The sequence below is a fragment of the Apodemus sylvaticus genome, chromosome 2 (assembly GCF_947179515.1).
Source record: "Apodemus sylvaticus chromosome 2, mApoSyl1.1, whole genome shotgun sequence".
In the NCBI taxonomy this organism is placed as follows: domain Eukaryota; kingdom Metazoa; phylum Chordata; class Mammalia; order Rodentia; family Muridae; genus Apodemus; species Apodemus sylvaticus.
This window is the reverse complement of record NC_067473.1, coordinates 119,601,671-119,620,409: the sequence shown is the minus strand read 5'-3', so window position 1 is coordinate 119,620,409 and position 18,739 is coordinate 119,601,671. Positions and strand designations below refer to the sequence as shown.

Sequence of the window (18,739 nt, the reverse complement as noted above, 5' to 3'; positions counted from 1 at the left end):
TTCCTGCATTCTGTCCCCAGAGCTAAGAAGGAAGGAGGCAGATTCTAGGTGGCAGCTGGTAGCTGTGGCCTCGGGGACACCATTTACTTAGGCACACCTTTGCTCCTCAGGTTCCCACCCAGTGAGCAGTGACAAGTCGGTTCTCCTTGTGAAGGGAGAACGAAGGTCTATAATGTGTTCAGTATTTAGATTGTGACAACAGTCCCTGCCACACGAGCTGGCTGATAGTCAGGGCCTCCTGCAGCCCGAGGCCAATGTTCTGTGAACAGCACTGTCCCAAAGGGATGTGACCTCAGGGGTCCCCCTGAATAGGATATAGAATTGAGTGACCAGCAGGCAATACTGAGACAGGAACCTGAAAGGAGTGGGCGTGGCTGCAGAAAAGTTGGGGTGAGTGCCTGTCATCCGTGTGGTTGTGACTTACTGTGCTGAGCTCCATCCTGGCTCACCCGATCAGAGGCCTGCATGGGCCTTGTCTGGAGCTAAAATGATGGACCCAGATACTGTGTCCTGCCAGCTGCCCAACCTGCTGAGGATTCTGGTCGAGCTTCGGAGCTACCATGAGCAGTTTTCTTCTTGCAGCTCAGATGGCATCAGTGACCACTCAATGGGCTGCCACATGAGGGCCACTCTGTCACCCGTAGCCCACAGCATGGCCAGTGGCTGCTGCTAAGTGTCTTGTTTGGCCCTTCCTGACTCTGCAGCATCGACAAGTCTCTTGCCACCTAGGAGCCCCAATTGTGGTGACAGATTTCTCCAGAGCACGATGCTGAAAAGACAAAGATTTGAGGGCGTGCTTAGGGGAGGGGTGCTATGTCCCTGGACTTCAGGGCTTCTGGTGCCTTAATTGGAGTAGGACCTGGAACATGGGCTGATTGAGGTACTCCTCGTTCCTTGGGCTGATGTTCCCTGCTGCCCCGTGGCACGGATCCCTGGGAATCTCCTAGGACCTGATACTCACTTGGGGGACCCCCCCACCGCCCCAAGTGGACATCTGCAAGCATGTTGTGGTAGGAGAGAGTAGACGGGAGTGAGGTGTGAGGCCCACTCTTTTTCCTGTTAATAGCTCCTGCAAAAGCCTCTTCTCCATCGGATTCAATTTATTCCCATCTGGGCCCTGCTGTCTCCATCAATTCAGCTAATAAAGAGAGGTGGACGTCTGTGACCCAGGCCACTGCAGAGGCCTCTTCCAAGCTAATTAACCGGTCCGAACAATCCCTTTTAATATCTCTGTACTTAATGCCTTAAAAGGGAAGAAGGGAAGACTGAACTGGGGGAGGGGAGGGACTGGGTGGAATGTAGGGAGGCTGCACCAACTGGCTAAGAAAATACAAGGGCGGGTCTGTGCCCAGAGGGAAATTCTGCTTTGTGACAGGTGGACAGATCCGGGACCGCCAGGGGATAGATTGTACCCTGGCTGGGGTATTCTCTATCTTGGGTTGGCCTTGCTGCAGTAGCTGGCTCCTTCTCTTGAGCCAATAGGGTGGAGCCTGGGGATGGGGGAGGGGAGAGGTGTGGAGCTGTCCACCCAGCCGTGCTGAAAATGCTGATATTGCAATCTCCAGGGGCATCAGTCACTAGCTAACCCTGCAGTCTCTGACCCTTTGCATGTTTTGAACTTTCAAAAGTGCCCTTTACCTTCTGGAGAACCTTTCCCAAGCCCACCTTTCCCAGCAGTGCACCTCTTGGTGGCCTTGGAACAGAAGGGAGGGGGCTGTAGCTATTCCTTGTTCCCTGGAGAGAATGGTCTTCTGCAAACAAGACCTTGGCAAGACAGGCTGTAATTGCAGCAATCATTTCCAGACTGATGTCAGGTGTGGGAGGAGAGGAGGGTAGGGAGCTCACTGCAGGTTGGGTGGGGTCAGTACACAGGCCATTTGGACCAGGCTGGCCGTTCACACAAGGGTCAGATGGATAGACCTGCTCTTACACACGCACACACTACTCATGGCCTGAAGAGTAGCAGGAACCAGACAGATGGGATCCAGCTCCTGGGTGGGGGTTGCCAGCCCATTTGTTGTGTAAGATATCCCCTTATTACCTGGGAATTTTGGAGCATGCAGGATTTCCATCCAAGCCTCAGCCTGTCCCTTCCCAGCTCTGTGGCTGTTGGTTTATCACTCAGAGCCTGCTTCTCTATCTGTTTTATACCCTGAGTTTCTCAGGGTTAGTGAGGTGGCAGGCTCAGAGCAGGGTTTCCATAGATATAAAACAAGGCTTTACAGCCCTAACTCATATGTGGTGGTTTGAGTGAGAATGTCTCCTATAGATTCACGTACTGGAATGCTTGATTTCCAGCTGGTGGAACTGTTTGAGAGGGATTAGGAGGTGTGGTTTTGTTGGAGCTGTGTCAGCTACTCCAGTGTCGCCGGCTTGCTCCTATGTGCCCCACCATGGACTCTTATCCTTTAAAACTGTAAGCAAACACCTAATAAACAATCCCTTCTGTAAGTTGCCTTGGTCATGGTGTCTTATCACAGAAGTAGAAGGGCAACTGAGACACTCATATGACTCACTAAAATTTAAAAAATAACATATACTATGCCCACATAAAACCGCTAAATTTCTTACCATTGGAGGACTTGTGAGCTCCTGCGTACCCCCTGGCTCAGTTTCCCCATCTCTCACAGGAGTGCCTTAACTCTTGCTGCTATGGAAACAACCTAATGCCAGTGGGCTCTGCTATCTCTCCTGTTCTCACACAGCACTTGTCCCTCACAGAAGGCAGGAAACCCTGTTCCTTCCCTCCTTTCTTAGTTTTCCCCATCTCTACAGGATCTTTACTATCATTTCTTGCTCTATGAGTTCTAACCAGGCAAAGGAAGCAGTCAGGCTCGTTTGGGGCTATGTCCATCATGGGCCAGCCACCCTGCAGACAGCGTGAGGGGCAAGAGACTTTGTGTCAGCTAGTTTTGGAAAGGAGGCCTTCCCCTGGCAGAGGTCAGATGGGGTAGATGAACGGGAGTGTGTGAAGACAAGGAACAGTGACGTTCAAGAGGGTTAGGGTATTGGGTGAAAGCCAGAGGCAATTGAAGGAACAGGTCTCCTTGAGGAAGTTGTGCTGAGGCAATTGCTGATTAGACAGATGGCCTGAGATGAGGAAAGCGGTCTTTCATAGTCTTACTCTTTGATATCAGGAGCCTTACTATCCCCAGGGAGAGGAAGGCTCGCTTCTTTGTAGTCAGAGTTTAGAAATAACATGCAGGGCCACGACTTTTCTACATAGACAACCTCATTTACACTCTCACACCCAGCCCTTCCTCCACTGGGTTCTTGGATCCCCACCACCTGAAAAACCCAGCATTAGATACCATCAAGCAGAGATGGCCCTGTCCTACTAGCCCTTTGCCCACCCTTGCTCACCACCCCCTGTCCTTTCTGCAGATGCCACAGCAATGCTCACGCCCACAGCCCTGCCCCTGGCCTACTTGGTGCAGCCCTGTCCTCCTTCTGTGGCCCTAATACTATGAAGGAAAGGTGGAGCGTGACCTTCTATCTTCCCTTCAGTGGCTGTCCTCTGATCTGTGGCTCTCACCACACCTGAATAATAAGGACAACATATCAGTGAAATGCTCACAGTTTTGAAGACACCTGAGGGTGCTTGTCAACCTCCTTTCTTGCCAGCCAACCACCTCCTATGGTCTGAAGAAGAAAGGCAGAGGGAGTCCATGCACACCTTCCCTCCCGCTGGTACCTCCCACTTCTTCTGGCAGGAGAGTGTTCCTATAGCAACCCAGGGAATAATACACAGTAGCCATTCCTTTTCTCCAACAGGTGGACCCTGCTAGAATGGATGGATAAACAATGGATGAAGAGGTTCGCTATAACCATACGTACAACTGAAAGCAATCCAGGAAAAAAAAATCACACGTGCTCCACTTTCTCCTTCCTCTCATGGTGACTGCTGGCTTTCTCTTAGGAACCTGTCTTATTCTTTGCTTGGTGGACTTTTTGTTTCTCCTATGATACTCCCCCCGCCAGGCTCTCAGGTGCCAGTGTGGGCAGTCCTGGGTGATCTTTCTCTACCCCTACATAGAGCCGTGTGTACAGTCCTGGGTGATCTTTCTCTACCCCCACGGAGAGCTCAATGGTCTCCTGGCCGCTGATTTAACACTTGAGTGCTGTCGTCGGGGAAGCTTGGTGGGCTCTGCTCCAGCTGCTGTGCACAGCTGCCTGACTGAAGATTCAGGGCCAGGTCTGACATGCCATGAGTGGCTTGCCAGATCCCAAGGAGGGCAGCCGAGGGCACAGCCAAGCCAGCAGGCCAGGCACCGCGGGTGGCAGGTAGCCAGGCCAGGCCAGAGCCGTTCCAGGCAGCCCACGGCCAGCTGCTCGTGGTTATATTTAGGCCTTACTGCCAGGGACAGCAGGACGCTGGGGCTCCCCAGGCCAAGGGACCATACGCTGCCTAAGTGGTCCTTGGCATTGGACATGTGAGATTGTTTTCCATTTTAAGGACATTATTTTAAAATGTTTCCATGAAGGGAAAGGGAGGAAGGGAATGAAAACCGATCTGGAAGAAGAGGCCCGAAAGAAATGCAGCAGCAACAACCGCAAATCCTTGTTTGCATTCCGACGGCCGCCGCCGCTGCTGAACCAACTCCAAAGAGATCACTGGAGACATCTGGGAATTCGCACACAGGCTGAGAATTAAACGATATTAAAGAATTATTAATTCTGTTGAGTGTGATGATACCGAGATTAGATGTCTTAAACTCCTTATCTGCCAGAGACACAAATTGAAATATTTATGATAAAATGGTTCGATGACGTGTGAGGCTCACTTGCCACCCGGATCATGTGCACGGGAGTGTTGGGGGTGGAGGCACGCGGCTGTGGATGCTGCCTCCAAGCTGGGGCTGGCACACACTCGTTATTCCTGTCTCTATACTTTTGTGTGGAGTTGACATTTTCCGTAATCAATGCTAAAAAGTGCTTCCACCGTATATTCTTGCCTGAGGCTTTTTCTCCCCGAGTCCTTTTTGCCTTGCTTGCGCAGGGAGAATTCCCCGGGGTGGAATTACTGGATCTGGGAGCTCCGTGATTTCTTGCCCCCTGGACATGTGCTGGCAGGTGCTGTGAGAGTCCACAGCACAACCGAGGACTCGTTGAGCACGGGGCACCCAGAGTCACTGTTCGGCCACAGAGCTGACACCCACTCAATTCCTCACATCATGAGGTCACTCAAGATAAAACTGGCATGGCATTCAGCACTTGACTCCCAGTTCCTGGAGGTAGGGTCAGGCAGGGCACATTCTCTAGGCCCTAAGAACCTATGGGATCTTTTGTTTGGAAAATGCTACTGACTCACTGGTGACCATTGTCTCTGCTGATGCAAATCTGTGCATTGTCCTGCTAGTTTTCAGTTTTTATATTCTTTTAAAAATGGTATATAGAGGCTGGAAAGATGGCTTAGTGGACAAAGTGCTTGCTGTGGAAGTGTCAAGACTGAAACCTGAGTCCCCAGACCCCACAGCTATGCTGGAGCTGCCATAACCCTGGCAGATAGGGGATGCCCTGGGCAATGGCCAGCTAGACTAACCAATCAGCAAGCTCTGTCTTAGTAAATAAAGTGAAGGAAAACATCCTACACCAACCTCTGGTTCACACACACACACACACACTTAAAAAACAGCATGTAGTCAGGAAGCTCTATTTTTACAGCCTTAGCTTTACATCATCTCTGTCTCTTCAGTTTTGAGATGGGCATCCGTGCTTCCAAATATGGACACTGACACCAACTGTGTCTCCGGTAATTGAGTCTGCAGTGCAAGGTAGCAATTCCTAGTCCCCTCTCTTCCCTCTCCTCAAATTGATCTCTAGTGAGCTCAGCATCACGGAGCAAGTGCTTTCCGTTCTTAACTCTTGACCGTGAGTGATTCTCGCTCCGCATCCAGCGGGCTGAGTCCTTCCCTCTGGTTTCGGCTCTTTGTGTGAGCACACATAGCTTTAGTCTCAGTTACAGCAGCTTGTGCCCCACATCTGACCACCCTAGCTTCAGGTATCACCCCTCTTACCACCTTTCAGGCCAGTGATGTCTCTCCCTACCTTCCCCACAATGCCCTGGACCTAGAGAGATGGAGAGAGGAGACAAGGGCTTGAATTCAAAATTTCCATGAACTTCGGAAAAATCCCTGACCCTCTCTGAGGAGCAAGCAAGGTGTGACTTGTTAACGGGCTAACGTACAAACAGTCACTTTAGAATTTTTAAAGTACCCCCTGTGTGGGTAACAGAGGCTGCAAATTGGTAGGTATTGGGGGTGGGTCAGGATACCTCCCCAAGAGAGGGTGGATGCCATCCTTCTTTCGAGGGCGCTAGAAGGGATAACTCGCAGAGCTGGGGAGTCAGTGGCAGCTCAGGTGAAGAGCATTGAGGGACCTCATCTTCACACAAGCTATAGCTGCTCATAGTCCTGTTTCCATGGTTACTGCCTAGGGATGAGATCACCTTCCACAGGCAGGAGCACCAGGCACTCTGCCAAGGATACGCTCTAGTGTGTGGCCAGCATGGCTGGCCACAGAGCAAGATGAAGCCTGCTGATATCTGTCTTAAACAGCAGAGGTGGGGCCACAGGATATAGATGCCCATCACAGAGCTGAGCCAGGGACGAATGAAACCAGGGCCTCTTGTCCAGCCAGGTCCATGTGACATGTCAGTGCTGACAAAGCAGACTCTGGGAAGGAATGTCAGGTGGTCAGGAATGACCACACCCAGAACTGCCCATGTTGGGTCCCTCATCACAAAGACTTTTGGAGTCCCTGCTGCTTGTCAGTCATCCATGCTGCCCCATGAGTGGCGACTGTGGCCCAGAGAGGACATGCCACATTCCTGGAACCCTGGCCTCTAGACACCAAAGCACAGAGCCTGGATCCCATTAGCAATGGACCCCACTGGCCACACTGATGTCACCCCAGGATGATGCATAGAGAGAGAGGGGGTTCTGGGGATGCACCAAGCAGGGCAGCTAGGGCATGAGAATCAAAGAGGGGAGTTCATGCTCTCTGTTTTTCTGCAGGAGATGACGGAGAATTAAAGTCTGATGCCTGCTTGCTGAGATGTTTGCAGGAGGGGACGAGGTTCTCCTGGGTCCTAGTTTAGAGCTGGGATGTAGGAAACATGAGTTTGCTGAGAAGCATCACCTTGGAGAAAGGAATGACAAAGGAGGGTGAGGTCGACGGTGAGTGGTGTGGTGGCGTGGTGGAGAGACTGCCGGGGCTGGGGGAGGCATGAGGAAGTGCTCTGGGTGGTTTTGTAAAACCTGTGTGCTCCTGTTAGCATTTGGGAGTGACAAAGAAACCCATTCCTTTCTCACACAGTGCATCTCCTTCTGATCTTGGCTGGTTCCTGGGGTCTCTTTCTAGCAGTACTGATCTGAGTCTTAACCCTGTGTGTCTTGTCTCTGGCCTCTGGCTGCAACTGATCCTTCAGGCTTCCGTCCTCCCCTAGCAAACAGCCTGTGCTCTTACTTGCCTGGGTCTTTGTTTGTCTCGCCAGTGCTATCCTGCCTTGTCTACTTCTCTCCATTGGCGTGCCAGCTGTCAGTGGGCTGGAGCTTGTTACAGTCTTACAACCAAGGTCCCGGTCCCTAAAGCATGTCTGTGAGGCTGGAGGTGCTTCACCAACAGTCAGTCACCTTTAGACCCATTTGCTCTTCTGCCCCTGGTGTGGAGTGGGTATTGCTTCAATTTTGTTGTTTGCTTGTTTTGTTTTTATTTTCCCCACAGTGGGAAAGATATCTCAGTCCAAAGTGAGCCAGGGAAGCATAAGCCACACCTGTCACAAGGACCGTGGGCGGGTCCTTCAGTTTCCAGTCTGGCTGGCCTTATGCTGATGCTTGTCCAGCCCGTGAACATGTAGCTGACCCTGTGCCAGAGTGGTTCTTCTATAAGGCAGCCGCCCCGCTAACTGCTGGGGCGGGCAGAGAGACCTGAGCCTGGAGGCTTCTCTGCGGGGGCTGATGTGTGAGGGATTTATGGGTCGTGGTTAGAAATGAAAAGCAATTCAATTCAATCCCAGGGCGGTGAGAGCTTCCCAGAGCCGCGCTAAGTGGGTCTGGAGCAGCGATCAGCGTTGCAAATCTATTAGCCCACACTCGGCATCTGAGTCACGGGGGAAGAGCCAGGAAGCGGCAGCGCCCAGCGGGCTGCACGTCAATTATGCTCCTCTCTGTTTAATTAAGCCATAAAACACACCCGCGTCTGGAAAGGGGCTGGACAACAGGGCTGCAACCTCTGCTGCCAATATCACACAACCATAGTCTGGGAGGACAGTGAGGATCCACACTCTCCTGCCTGCCTGGGACAGTGCCCCTAATGGAGGCATGGAGGCCTGATGGACCAGTGTCTCTATCCCTCTGATGGCCAAAGAGGCCAAGCAGGAGGGTAGGGTGGATGGGACCATGCTGTGGGAGGCCACCTACCGGGCTGGGTAGTCTATGCCAAGTTCGTCACCTCGCTGTGCCTCAATCTCTCCACATGCATGGGGAAGGATGGAGGAACATCTGAACCCATGGAGAAGCAGGATGGAAGAGAGATCCAGGCACATGGAAGGCATGTGGAAAGGATGTGGGGGGGGGCAGAGAGAGTGTGTGGACAAGTGTGGGTTGTGTGTTTAGAAGCATGGGGAGAGCCGGGCGGTGGTGGCACACACCTGTAATCCCAGCACTCTGGGAGGCAGAGGCAGGCAGATTTCTGAGTTCGAGGCCAGCCTGGTCTACAGAGTAAGTTCCAGGACAGCCAGTGCTATACAGAGAAACCCTGTCTCGAAAAAACCAAAAATAACAAAAGAAGAAGAAGAAGAAGAAGAAGAAGAAGAAGAAGAAGAAGAAGAAGAAGAAGAAGAAGAAGAAGAAGAAGCATGGGGAGTGTGGGGGGTTGTAGAGAGGAATGGGGGCACAAAGGGACCTTGGCACATGACATTCATACAAGTAGGGTGGCAGTAGCCTGCACAACAGGTGATACCCAGCTTCTGCGGAGCTGTTCTCTTCTCTGCCTCTCAGTGGTTTGTGCCACCTGGGCAATAGTTTATCTCAGACATTCTCTGAATGCAGTCCCCTCTTTGAAAACCTAAGCAAAAACATCTGAAGCACCTCCAGGCTTCCCCAGAACAGGAGTGCCAGAGCCACTGGCCCCAGGAAAAAGCAATGGTGACTGAGCACAGCGAACCCTGAACAGTCCCAGTCCAGCTGCTACTCTGATGCCAAGGTCTGCTGATCCGGCCTCCTCCTTTTAGAAGATTAGCTGGTGCTGGAGGCCTCAGACAGTCCAGGAGCATCTTGGACTATTCTAGCAAGCGGTGTGATCTGTCAAGGAGGCCCAGGTTCTTGTCAGATCCAAGCAGGGTCTTCAGTAGCGCCTCTGAAACCAAGATGGGCAAGAGGAAAAGAGCCATGAGGTGTGGCCTTGCAGGGCAGCACACACAGCTTGACCTTCAGAAGACACATGAAAACCCAAGGTCCTTCTGAGAAGGACAAGTGGAGACAGAATGAAGGGACATGCTCAAAGCACCCATCCCTCTGCCATCTGGGCATGCTCTGCCAAGCCAGGGATAGGTGCATCTTTGAAAGTTCCTTCCTGTCACATGATAGGCACAATCCCTAGGTGAGCAGGAGTGACTAGCAGAGGATCATGGGAAAGAACTAACCTGCTCCCAGACCTTGGTGTACATAGAGAGAACCTCTGTCTCCAGCACCAGCAAGTTTTCTAAACTTTCCAACCTGCAGCAAGTTAGTGTAAGAGCTAGAGAGTCATATGCGTGGAGATCTCTGGGAGAAATTCTAGAGTGCGGACTTATGTGCACAGCATGAAGTCCAGGAGCTGGTCATTAGGCACAAGTTGTCAAGATGAGTGTAAAGTGGGACTCATAAAAATAAAACCATCTTTCAACGGCTTATCGCCAATATATGGTAACAACACAGTTGCTGGGTGTGATGGTTTGTTTATGCTTGGCCCAGGGAGTGGCATTATTAGGAGGTGTGACCTTGTTGGAGTAGGTGTGTCACTGTGGGCATGGGCTTTAAGACCTTCACTCTAGCATCCAGGAAGGCAGTCTTCTATTTGTCCTCAGAACTCTCAGCTCCTCCTGTACCATGTCTTCCTGGATGCTGCCATGCTCCCACCTCGATAATGGACTGAACCTCTGAACCTGTAAGCTAGTCCCAATTAAATGTTGTCCTTATAAGAGTTGCCTTGGTCATGGTGTCTGTTCACAGCAGTAAAACCCTAACTAAGATACCGGGAGTGAGCCTTCTGTGTACTGGGCATGTGCTCCTCTTGCTTTGGACTCCATCTGCTGAGCTTTGGTGTGGCTTGAGTTTCCTTGAAGAGGAAGAAAGGACAACATTGACAATGGCTGGTTTCACACAGGAGTTTAATGCAACTCCAAGAGTCACAAGGGCTCTCAATGATGGCTGCCTTCAGCAACTTTTCTTCTGTGGGTCTTCACTTTTGACTAACTGCGAAGCCAAATGGGAGGGACCACTGTGGTAAACAGATCCATTCATCATGAATTAATTTGGGCAAGTTTACATCCCCCTCAATAGAGAGAAAATTAATTGCAGTCAAGAGGCTTCTGTAGGTGTTTAAATGGAAGATAAATATATGCAGGCAAATAGCTTTTTAAAAAATATGGACAGCACAGAGACAGGTTGCCCATCACCTTTCCAGAGGAACTTGTCTTCCTTCAGGATTCAGTAAGCAGATATATTGTGGATGTCAGCCTTCCTGGGATGGACACTTGACCAGGCACACTGTTCGCATGGCTTTACACTGAATAGCTAAGTAGAAAACCTTAATTAATGAACTAGAAAGATAGATCAGCAATTAAGAGTTTTCTGCTCTTCCAGAGGATCTGGACCCATATGGCAGCTCACGATGGTTTGTCTATCTGTCTACCTAGTTAGCTATTTATTAGTCCATATCTTTCTCTCCTACTAAGTATGTTTCTTTAGAGAAAGCATGCTAAAACTCCTTTCCTGTGCTAAATTGAAGCTTCAGCTTGCTCTTCCTGGGCTAAATACATATAAAAAGTAGAAATATTCAACAATTTGACAGAAATAGATGTTTCACCTGAATAAGAAGAGGATTACTGGGTGGAGCCAAGACCATGTGCACACAGTATATGGGGACCACATGGCAAAGAAAATCTCTGTCCAGGGTGGTGGTGAGTGAACAAGTCACCAAGCACACCTAGGGCCAGCAAATGCGTAGAGATGCTAATGCCATCCCTCTTCCTGAGAAAGAGAACCTGTGAATCTTCTAGAGTCTCTATCATTAACTTCCACCCCCCCCCCCATACCCTGTGTGTATCTCTGTGTGTATGTGTCGAATATGGAGATGTAAAGATCAGAAACTCCATCCATAACAAGCACAGGGTACGAGAAAAACCCCAAGGGGTTTGTGGGATGGCGTATATGATATTTCATTTAACAGATTAATAGCTCAGCACATTGCAGAGCCATGCAGCACAGAATAAGAGAATGAGAGAGAGAGAGAGAGAGAGAGAGAGAGAGAGAGAGAGAGAGAGAGAGACAGAGACAGAGACAGAGACAGAGAGAGAGAGAGAGGAGCAGAGACACCAGGCTTTTCATGCCTACTTGCAAGGTTTTCAAGAATGACAAAGAACAGACCAGAAAGAGAGCCAGTGTCTGTCATATTGTCCAATAATAAAATAATAAGGCTGGGAATCTCTAGAATGCATGAAACAGTTTTCAAGTTGAATCAGTGCGTGGAGCATGTTGAAGAACAAAAAGAAAAAACTGGAGACATTGTGTGAAAGTTCATTACATCAAGATAAATGAAAGTTCCAAACAAACTCAGGATTTCCTACACAGGAGATTTGGATGTAAGTGGCAGCAGCTAAGACTAGAAATAGTGCACCTATGTCTTCACAAGGCTGCTCATAGTGACCCTCACCTACCGCTTGTCTTAGTTACGTTTCTATTGTTGTGACAAACAGCATTATTAAGGCAACTTATAAAACAAGAGTTTAATCGAGCTTATGGTTTCAGAAGGCTAGAGTCCATGATGGTGGCACAAAGGCATGGAGGCCGGAACAGCTGAGAGTTCACCTCTTAATCAACAAATAGGAGGCAGGGAGCTCATGCAGCTTTTGAAACCCTAAAGCAGTGGTTCTCAACCTTTCCAAATCAAAGGTCCTTTCATACAACAGTTCCTCATGATGTTGTGATTCCCCAAACATAAAATGATTCTGTTGCTACTTTATAACTGTAATTTTTCTACTGTTGTGAACTGGAATGCAGATGCGTGATATATAGGATATCTGACATGCATCCCTTGAGAAAAGGTGGTTTGACTCCCAAAGGGGTCATGACCCACAGGTTGAGAACTATTTTCCTAAAACCTGCCCCCAGTGATGTACCTCCAACAAGATCACACCTCCTAATCCTTCCCAATCAATCCCACCAACTGGGAACCAAATAATTAAATATATGAGCCTATGGGAGCCACTCTTATTTGAACCACCACATTCCACCCACATTTCCTCCTGGTCATATCATACTTCAAAATGCACTCGGTTTAGCATCAAAAGCCACCCCCCCCCCTTCATCTCAACACTGTTTAAATGTTCAAAGTTCAAAGTCTCTTCTGAGGCTCAGGACAAATCTCCTAATTATAACCCCTTGTAAAATCAAAAAGTGAATTACATACTTTCAACATACTACAGCATGGAATATATGTGACCAATGCAGAAGGGGAGGAATTTGAGTATGGTGAGGAAATACTGGACCATAGCAGGCTCGAAACTCAGCAGGGCAAACTTCAAAGCTTCTAGCTCCCTGGCTGATGGTGAAAGGTTCAGATGGCTCTGTCCTTCCAGCTTCACTATCTGCAACATACATCGCTCTCTCTGCCTGGCTCCAATCACTGTGTGCAGCTCTACTTGACAGATATCCCATGGGTTTCTTACCTCTAATATCTTGGGATCCCAATGCAATCCAAGCTTTACTTTCATAGCTTCACGTAATGGCCTCTCAGGGCCTCCATGAAGGGATTCCCCTACTATACACATGACCTCAGCAGTTTAACCACGGGGAAAGATTCTGCAACCCCTTTACTCAAGTATCTCATGTATTTTGTGACTCTAATGTCAGAACCATGTGTACTATGCTACCAAGTTTGACTACTAACTTGAGGTAGACCTTGGACCTCTTGAATTATGTTTGCAACAAATTTTCTTTGTTGTTTCTTAGGGGCAGAACATTCCTTAGACTTTTTGCTTTCACAAGTTTGGAAGGTTAGCTGGATGGGGTCTTACCCTGAAGATGGTGTCTTAGTTAGGATTTTATTGTTCTGAAGGAGATGCCATTACCACAGCAACACTTAAAAAAAAAAAAAAAACAGAAACAAAAACAGAACGATTGTTTATTGGGGGAGGGTACACCAGTCCTTCCTGACCACCTCCTTCCTTATGGTTGCCAGCGTATTGCTCAACTTCTCTTGCATTCTCTTGGTGAAGATGTGTGGGCCCACCCTCTTCTTGATGAACTTGAGTGCACTTGTCCTTGGACACTCCGAGCAACTCCATGGCGTGCCACTCCAGGATCATGTCCTGCATGAACTTGGTGTGCTTGATGAGATGCCCGCTGCAATGGCTGTGTCTCAGCTTCCTGATGTTCTTTGTCATCTTGTGGCCCTTGTTGAAGCACATAGCCATGGGGTAGCACAGGGCCTTGGCTGCTACTGTCCAATGGCGGCTGGGACAGGAAGCCCACAGAAACTCTTATAAAGGAAAATATTTAGCTGGGGCTTACAGTTCAGAGGTTTAGTCCATTATCATCATGGCGGGAAGCTTGGTGGCATGCAGGCAGACATGGTGCTGGAGAGGTAGCTGAGAGTTCCAAAGCTGGTCATCAGGCAGCAGGAAGAGAATGGCACACTGGACCTAGCTTGAACATCTGAGAACTCAAAGCCTGCCCCAAAGACACACTTCCTACAACAAGACTGCACCTACTCCAAGGAGGTCACACCTCCTAATAGTGTCACTCCCTATGAGCCTAGGGGAGTTATTTTTATTTAAATCACCACATTCTACTTCCTAGGCTCCATAGGTATATAGTCATATCATAATGCAAAATGCATTTAGTCCAACTTTAAAAGTCCCCATAGTTTATAACAGTCTTAAACTTGTTTAAAAGTTCAAAGTTTGAGTGCTGGAGAGATGATTAAGTGGTTAAAAGCACTGGATGCTCTCCCAGAGGTCCCGAGTTCAATTCCCAGCAACCACATGGTGGCTCACAACCATCAGGAATGGGATCTGATGCCCTCTTCTGGTGTGTCTGAGCGTAACTACAGTGTACTTATATAAATGAGATAAATAAATACATAAATAAATCTTTAAAAAAAAAGTCCAAAGTTCAAAGTCTCTTCTGAGACTCATGCAATTTCTTAACTATAATTCCCTATAAAGTCAAAATGAAAAGGCAGATCACATACTTCCAACATAAATAGCACAGGATGTACATTACAATTCCAAAATGGAGTAAAGATAACATAATGAAGAAATACTGGATAAAAGCAAGACCAAAACCAGCTGGGCAAACTCCAAACTCTGCATCTCCATGTCTAATATCAAAGCACCCCTCAGATCTTCAGCTCCTTTTAGCTTTGTGGACTCCAGTGTACTTCTTTATCTTGGGATGGTTCCACCCCTGTTAGCAACTATCCTTAGTAGGTATCCCACAGCTCTGGCATATCCAACATTTTGGGGTCTCCAAGTTAATTCAGGCTTCACCTTCTCAGCTTCATGCAATGGCCTCTCTAGGCCTCCATTCGGGAAACCCCCAATACACACCTGGCTTCAATGGCTTTCCTTAGTTGAGGAGGGAAAATCCATAATACCTTTCTTCTATTCTTGACTCTATAGCCAGAACCATGTAACTGAAGCTGCCAGGTTCTGCTGCTTTCTAGGGCTGGAACATGGCCCTCCTGATCTAGTACATCTTCACCAGCTTTCTGTTTCTGTTTCACTTGGCTGTCCTAAAACTCCATCTATAGACCAAGCTGACCTCAAACTCAGAGATCTGCTTTCTTCTGCCTTCTGAGTGCTGGGATTAAAGGTCTAGACCCCAAAGCTAGGCCCTGAGCTTTTAAAAAAATCCTTTTCACAAATTGGAAGTTTAGCTGGGTGGAATCTTGTCCTGAGGTTACCACTCCTTCATTTCATTTAACATCCGAATTTTCTTTAAACTGCTTATCTCCTAACTATAGGACTTAGGTAAATATTATTTCCTGTTGATCCTTTTCTCCTCAAATTTTATGTTTTGTAACTTTCCTTGTTCTGCTCACTCCTTTTCATTATAGATCTGTGTAAGGCTGGCCTCAAATAACCACATGATAGAGTCAATGCTAGGCTGTCTTGAAATGTCCTCTGCCAAAACCGTTAATCCATAACCCTTCAATTTATGCTCAGGCAGATTTTTTGGACAATAGCAGAAAGCAGCCACATTCTTACCAAAATATGACAAAACAGTCTCTAGGCACATACTAAATTCTCTTCTGAAAGCTCTTACACCAGATCTTACAGTTCAAATCACCTTCAGGCCCATTGTCTTCCATGTTCCTAGAAGGATGACCTAAAAACCCCACTTAAAGCAGTCAGCCAGTTTTTTTTTTAATACAAAGTCTCACAGTTCACATTCAAAACAAACAAACAAACAAACAAACAAACAAACAAATGAATGCATGATCTACCCTATCACAGCAATAGTCAACTCCTAGTACCAGCTTCTTAGTTATGATTTTATTGTTGAGAAAAGACACCAAGAGCATGGCAGTTCTTATAAAGGAACATATTTAATTGGTGTTGACTTACAGTTCAGAGGTTTAGTTCAATATCATCATGGCAAGAAGCATGGTGACATGCTGGAGAGAAAGCTGAGAATTCTACATCTGGATCAACAGGAAGCAGGAAGAGAATGCTACACCGGGCTTGGCTTGAGTACCTGAGACCTCAGAGCCTACCTTCAGTGGCACACTTCCTCCAACAAGGCTGCACCTCCTCATAGCACCACTCCTTGTGTGCCTATGGAGGCCATTTTCATTCAAATCATCACACCTCTTTGTATTCCAATGTAGATCAGGACTTCCCTTCATTTCCTTATCTCTTTCAGCATCAGCTTTGACTCTAGCATTACATTCCCTGTCTCTGTTTCTCTCTCTGTTTCTCTCTCTGTTTGTTTCTGTGTTTCTCTCTGTTTCTCTCTGTGTGTGTTTCTCTCTCTCTCTCTCTCTCTCTCTCTCTCTCTCTCTCTCTCTCTCTCTCTCTCTCTCTCTCCCTCCCTCTGCCTCTCTCTCTGTCCTGATCACTCTTTTTCATTGTACATCTGCATAAATGTGATGAATAACACCCATGTGACAGGGCCAATATTAATCTGTCTTGAAATCTCTTCCACTAAAGAAATGAGCCCATTAGTTTCCAATTTATCTTCAAGCAAATTCTTATGAAAGGGTCAGAAAGAAACTGCATTCTTTGCCAAACTATCATAAGAATGGTCTCTACTGAAGTTGGTAATATCATTTTCCTCTGAAATGTTTTGAGTTTGGCCTCCATAGTCCACATTTCTCTAAGTTTTACTCTCTTCCAATATCTAGCATGGTCTGTTAAGCCCTGTACAGAGTTCAACCTCTTTTTTTCTGGTACAAAGTTCCAATCTTTCATATCCCCCCACCCCCAAACATCATGGTCAGGTTTATCAGAGCAATAACCCACTCCTTGGTACTAAATCCTGTCTTAATTACTTTTCCATTGCTATGAAAATTAAAACCCACCATGACCAAAGTAACATATAAAAGAAAGAGTGTGATTGAATTACACTCTCCACAATGGAGCAAACCTGCCGCAGGCGTAGCTGAGAGCACATATTGACCACAAGTGGGAGGGAGTCACGGAAAATGGAGAATGGCTTACATGTTTTATAATTTCAAAGCCTGCCTCCGATGATGCACTTTTTAAAACAAAATCTCAATCGTTCAGTTTTACCAAATGAAGACTCAGGAGCCAGATGCTGGGGTGAAAGCCTGCACGCTCAGAAAGGCAGAGGAAGCACACAGCTGACCTTCCTCAATGGACAGCTTAGAAGGAAAAAAGCCATTCTCCTTTCCACAGTCTTAAACACCCTTCAACCGAATGCCCCTCCCTTCTGCTTCCTGGGACTCTCTGTCCGTCCTCCTGACAGCTTCCCACTCTCTTAAACTGTTTCCCCTATGTTTCCCCAGTTGATCGCTTGTTCTACCTCTTGATGTTTGGTTGACATTATTTAACCTTTTTTTTTTTTTTTTTTTTTTTTTTACAATAAACAGAAAGCTCTTGGATTAAAGGTGTGTTCTAGGGTGGAGCCACACCATAACTAGAACCAGGGTTTTTTTCCCCCAGTAAATAACACAATCTCAGGGTTCATAGTATGATCAAATATCCCGCAACATTTCCTCTTTTTTGCCTAAATAAAAAGAAACGATTTTAACTCTAATACAGTAAAACTATTTAAAATAATGAAGCTGTGTCTGCCAACCATTCCACAATGTTCAGCTTGGTTACATTTGGCAGCTTTAGGATTATTTTTGAGTTCAAAGTTCTGTAAAATGTTCATGTCAGTCTCCTATGAACTTAGCAGTTTTAACAACCTGAACAGTTTGTAGTCCAAAGCTGATCTTTGGTTGGTGTTTGTCAGCTTAGTGGCAATCCTGGCTAGGTAGAGCAGAGCATTCAACTCAAAGTTGTCCACTGTTTGAGCAGAAACTAGAGGCAGAAGAGGCATGGGGCAGTTTTCCCCAGTGGTTAGTGTTACCACAATCCATGTGGATTCATCTTTGCAGCGTCCCAACATCTTTTTGGGGACCTCAAAGGTTTCTGTTAGAAATGGTAGAAAACTTTAAAAGTTTAAATGCCATATTCAGCAGATCTCAGAAAGGTTTGAGGACCACAATCTATTAAATTCATCTGAGGTTCAAAAACTGTTCCTAGGTACCTGCTTCAGACTCAAACCTGAAAACACAAACGGGAGTTCAGATGAAGCTGATTTCTAGAATTAGTGCTCTATGACAACTGGGATTGTGACAGAAAGTTTATATATATATAATAGTCTTGTAGATTTTGAGATATTTATACTTTAAAAAGTTTTTAATAGTCAAATGAAACCAAAAGATTATGATAGTAGCTATAGAATAGTTCTTCCCACCCCCGCCCCTATGGCTCTGTACCATACCAGGGTGGCTCTTCTGATATAAGACAAAGATTTTGGGTTTTCCTTCAACAAGCATTCATGGGTTTAGAGAAGGAGAGAGCCATGCTCCAACCCCAAAGCCAGTTTAATTTTTAATTGAATTGGGGCCACATAAAGACCACTCGACACCTAAGTCTATGGAAGGTGGCAAGACCACTTGGCCAATGTATTCTCTTTTTTGGGGGGACATTTTCTCTCAGTGATCTGTCATTTCCTTCAGATGCTTCACTTGTCTGGTGGTCAGATTCCTTAGTTGGATGCTTTTATTCTCCTAGAAAGACAAAAGCCAAACCCTGCCCTAGCCCTAACACTGGGGCTTTCTATTTTGGCAGGCTATATCTTTCCTTGGGAAAAAATGTTTTTGTTTTTTTGTTTTTTTTTGTTTTTTTTTGGTTTTTTTTTTTGTTGTTGTTGTTGTTGTTGTTTTGGTTTGGCTTTTTTTTATTTATTTTATTTTATTTTATTTTATTTTATTTTATTTTATTTTATTTTATTTTTGG

At 46.9% G+C, this 18,739-nt stretch overlaps 1 long non-coding RNA gene across 1 annotated transcript in view; it reads left to right on the top strand.

Moving 5' to 3' along the window:
• LOC127677535 (uncharacterized) overlaps nt 1–4,650 on the top strand; it is a 43,514-nt gene extending 38,864 nt beyond the window's left edge. The window contains exon 3 of the long non-coding RNA XR_007976516.1: nt 3,775–4,650. This is a non-coding gene — a long non-coding RNA (uncharacterized LOC127677535). The remainder of the gene's footprint in view (nt 1–3,774) is intronic.
• Nucleotides 4,651–18,739: the final 14,089 nt, after the last annotated feature.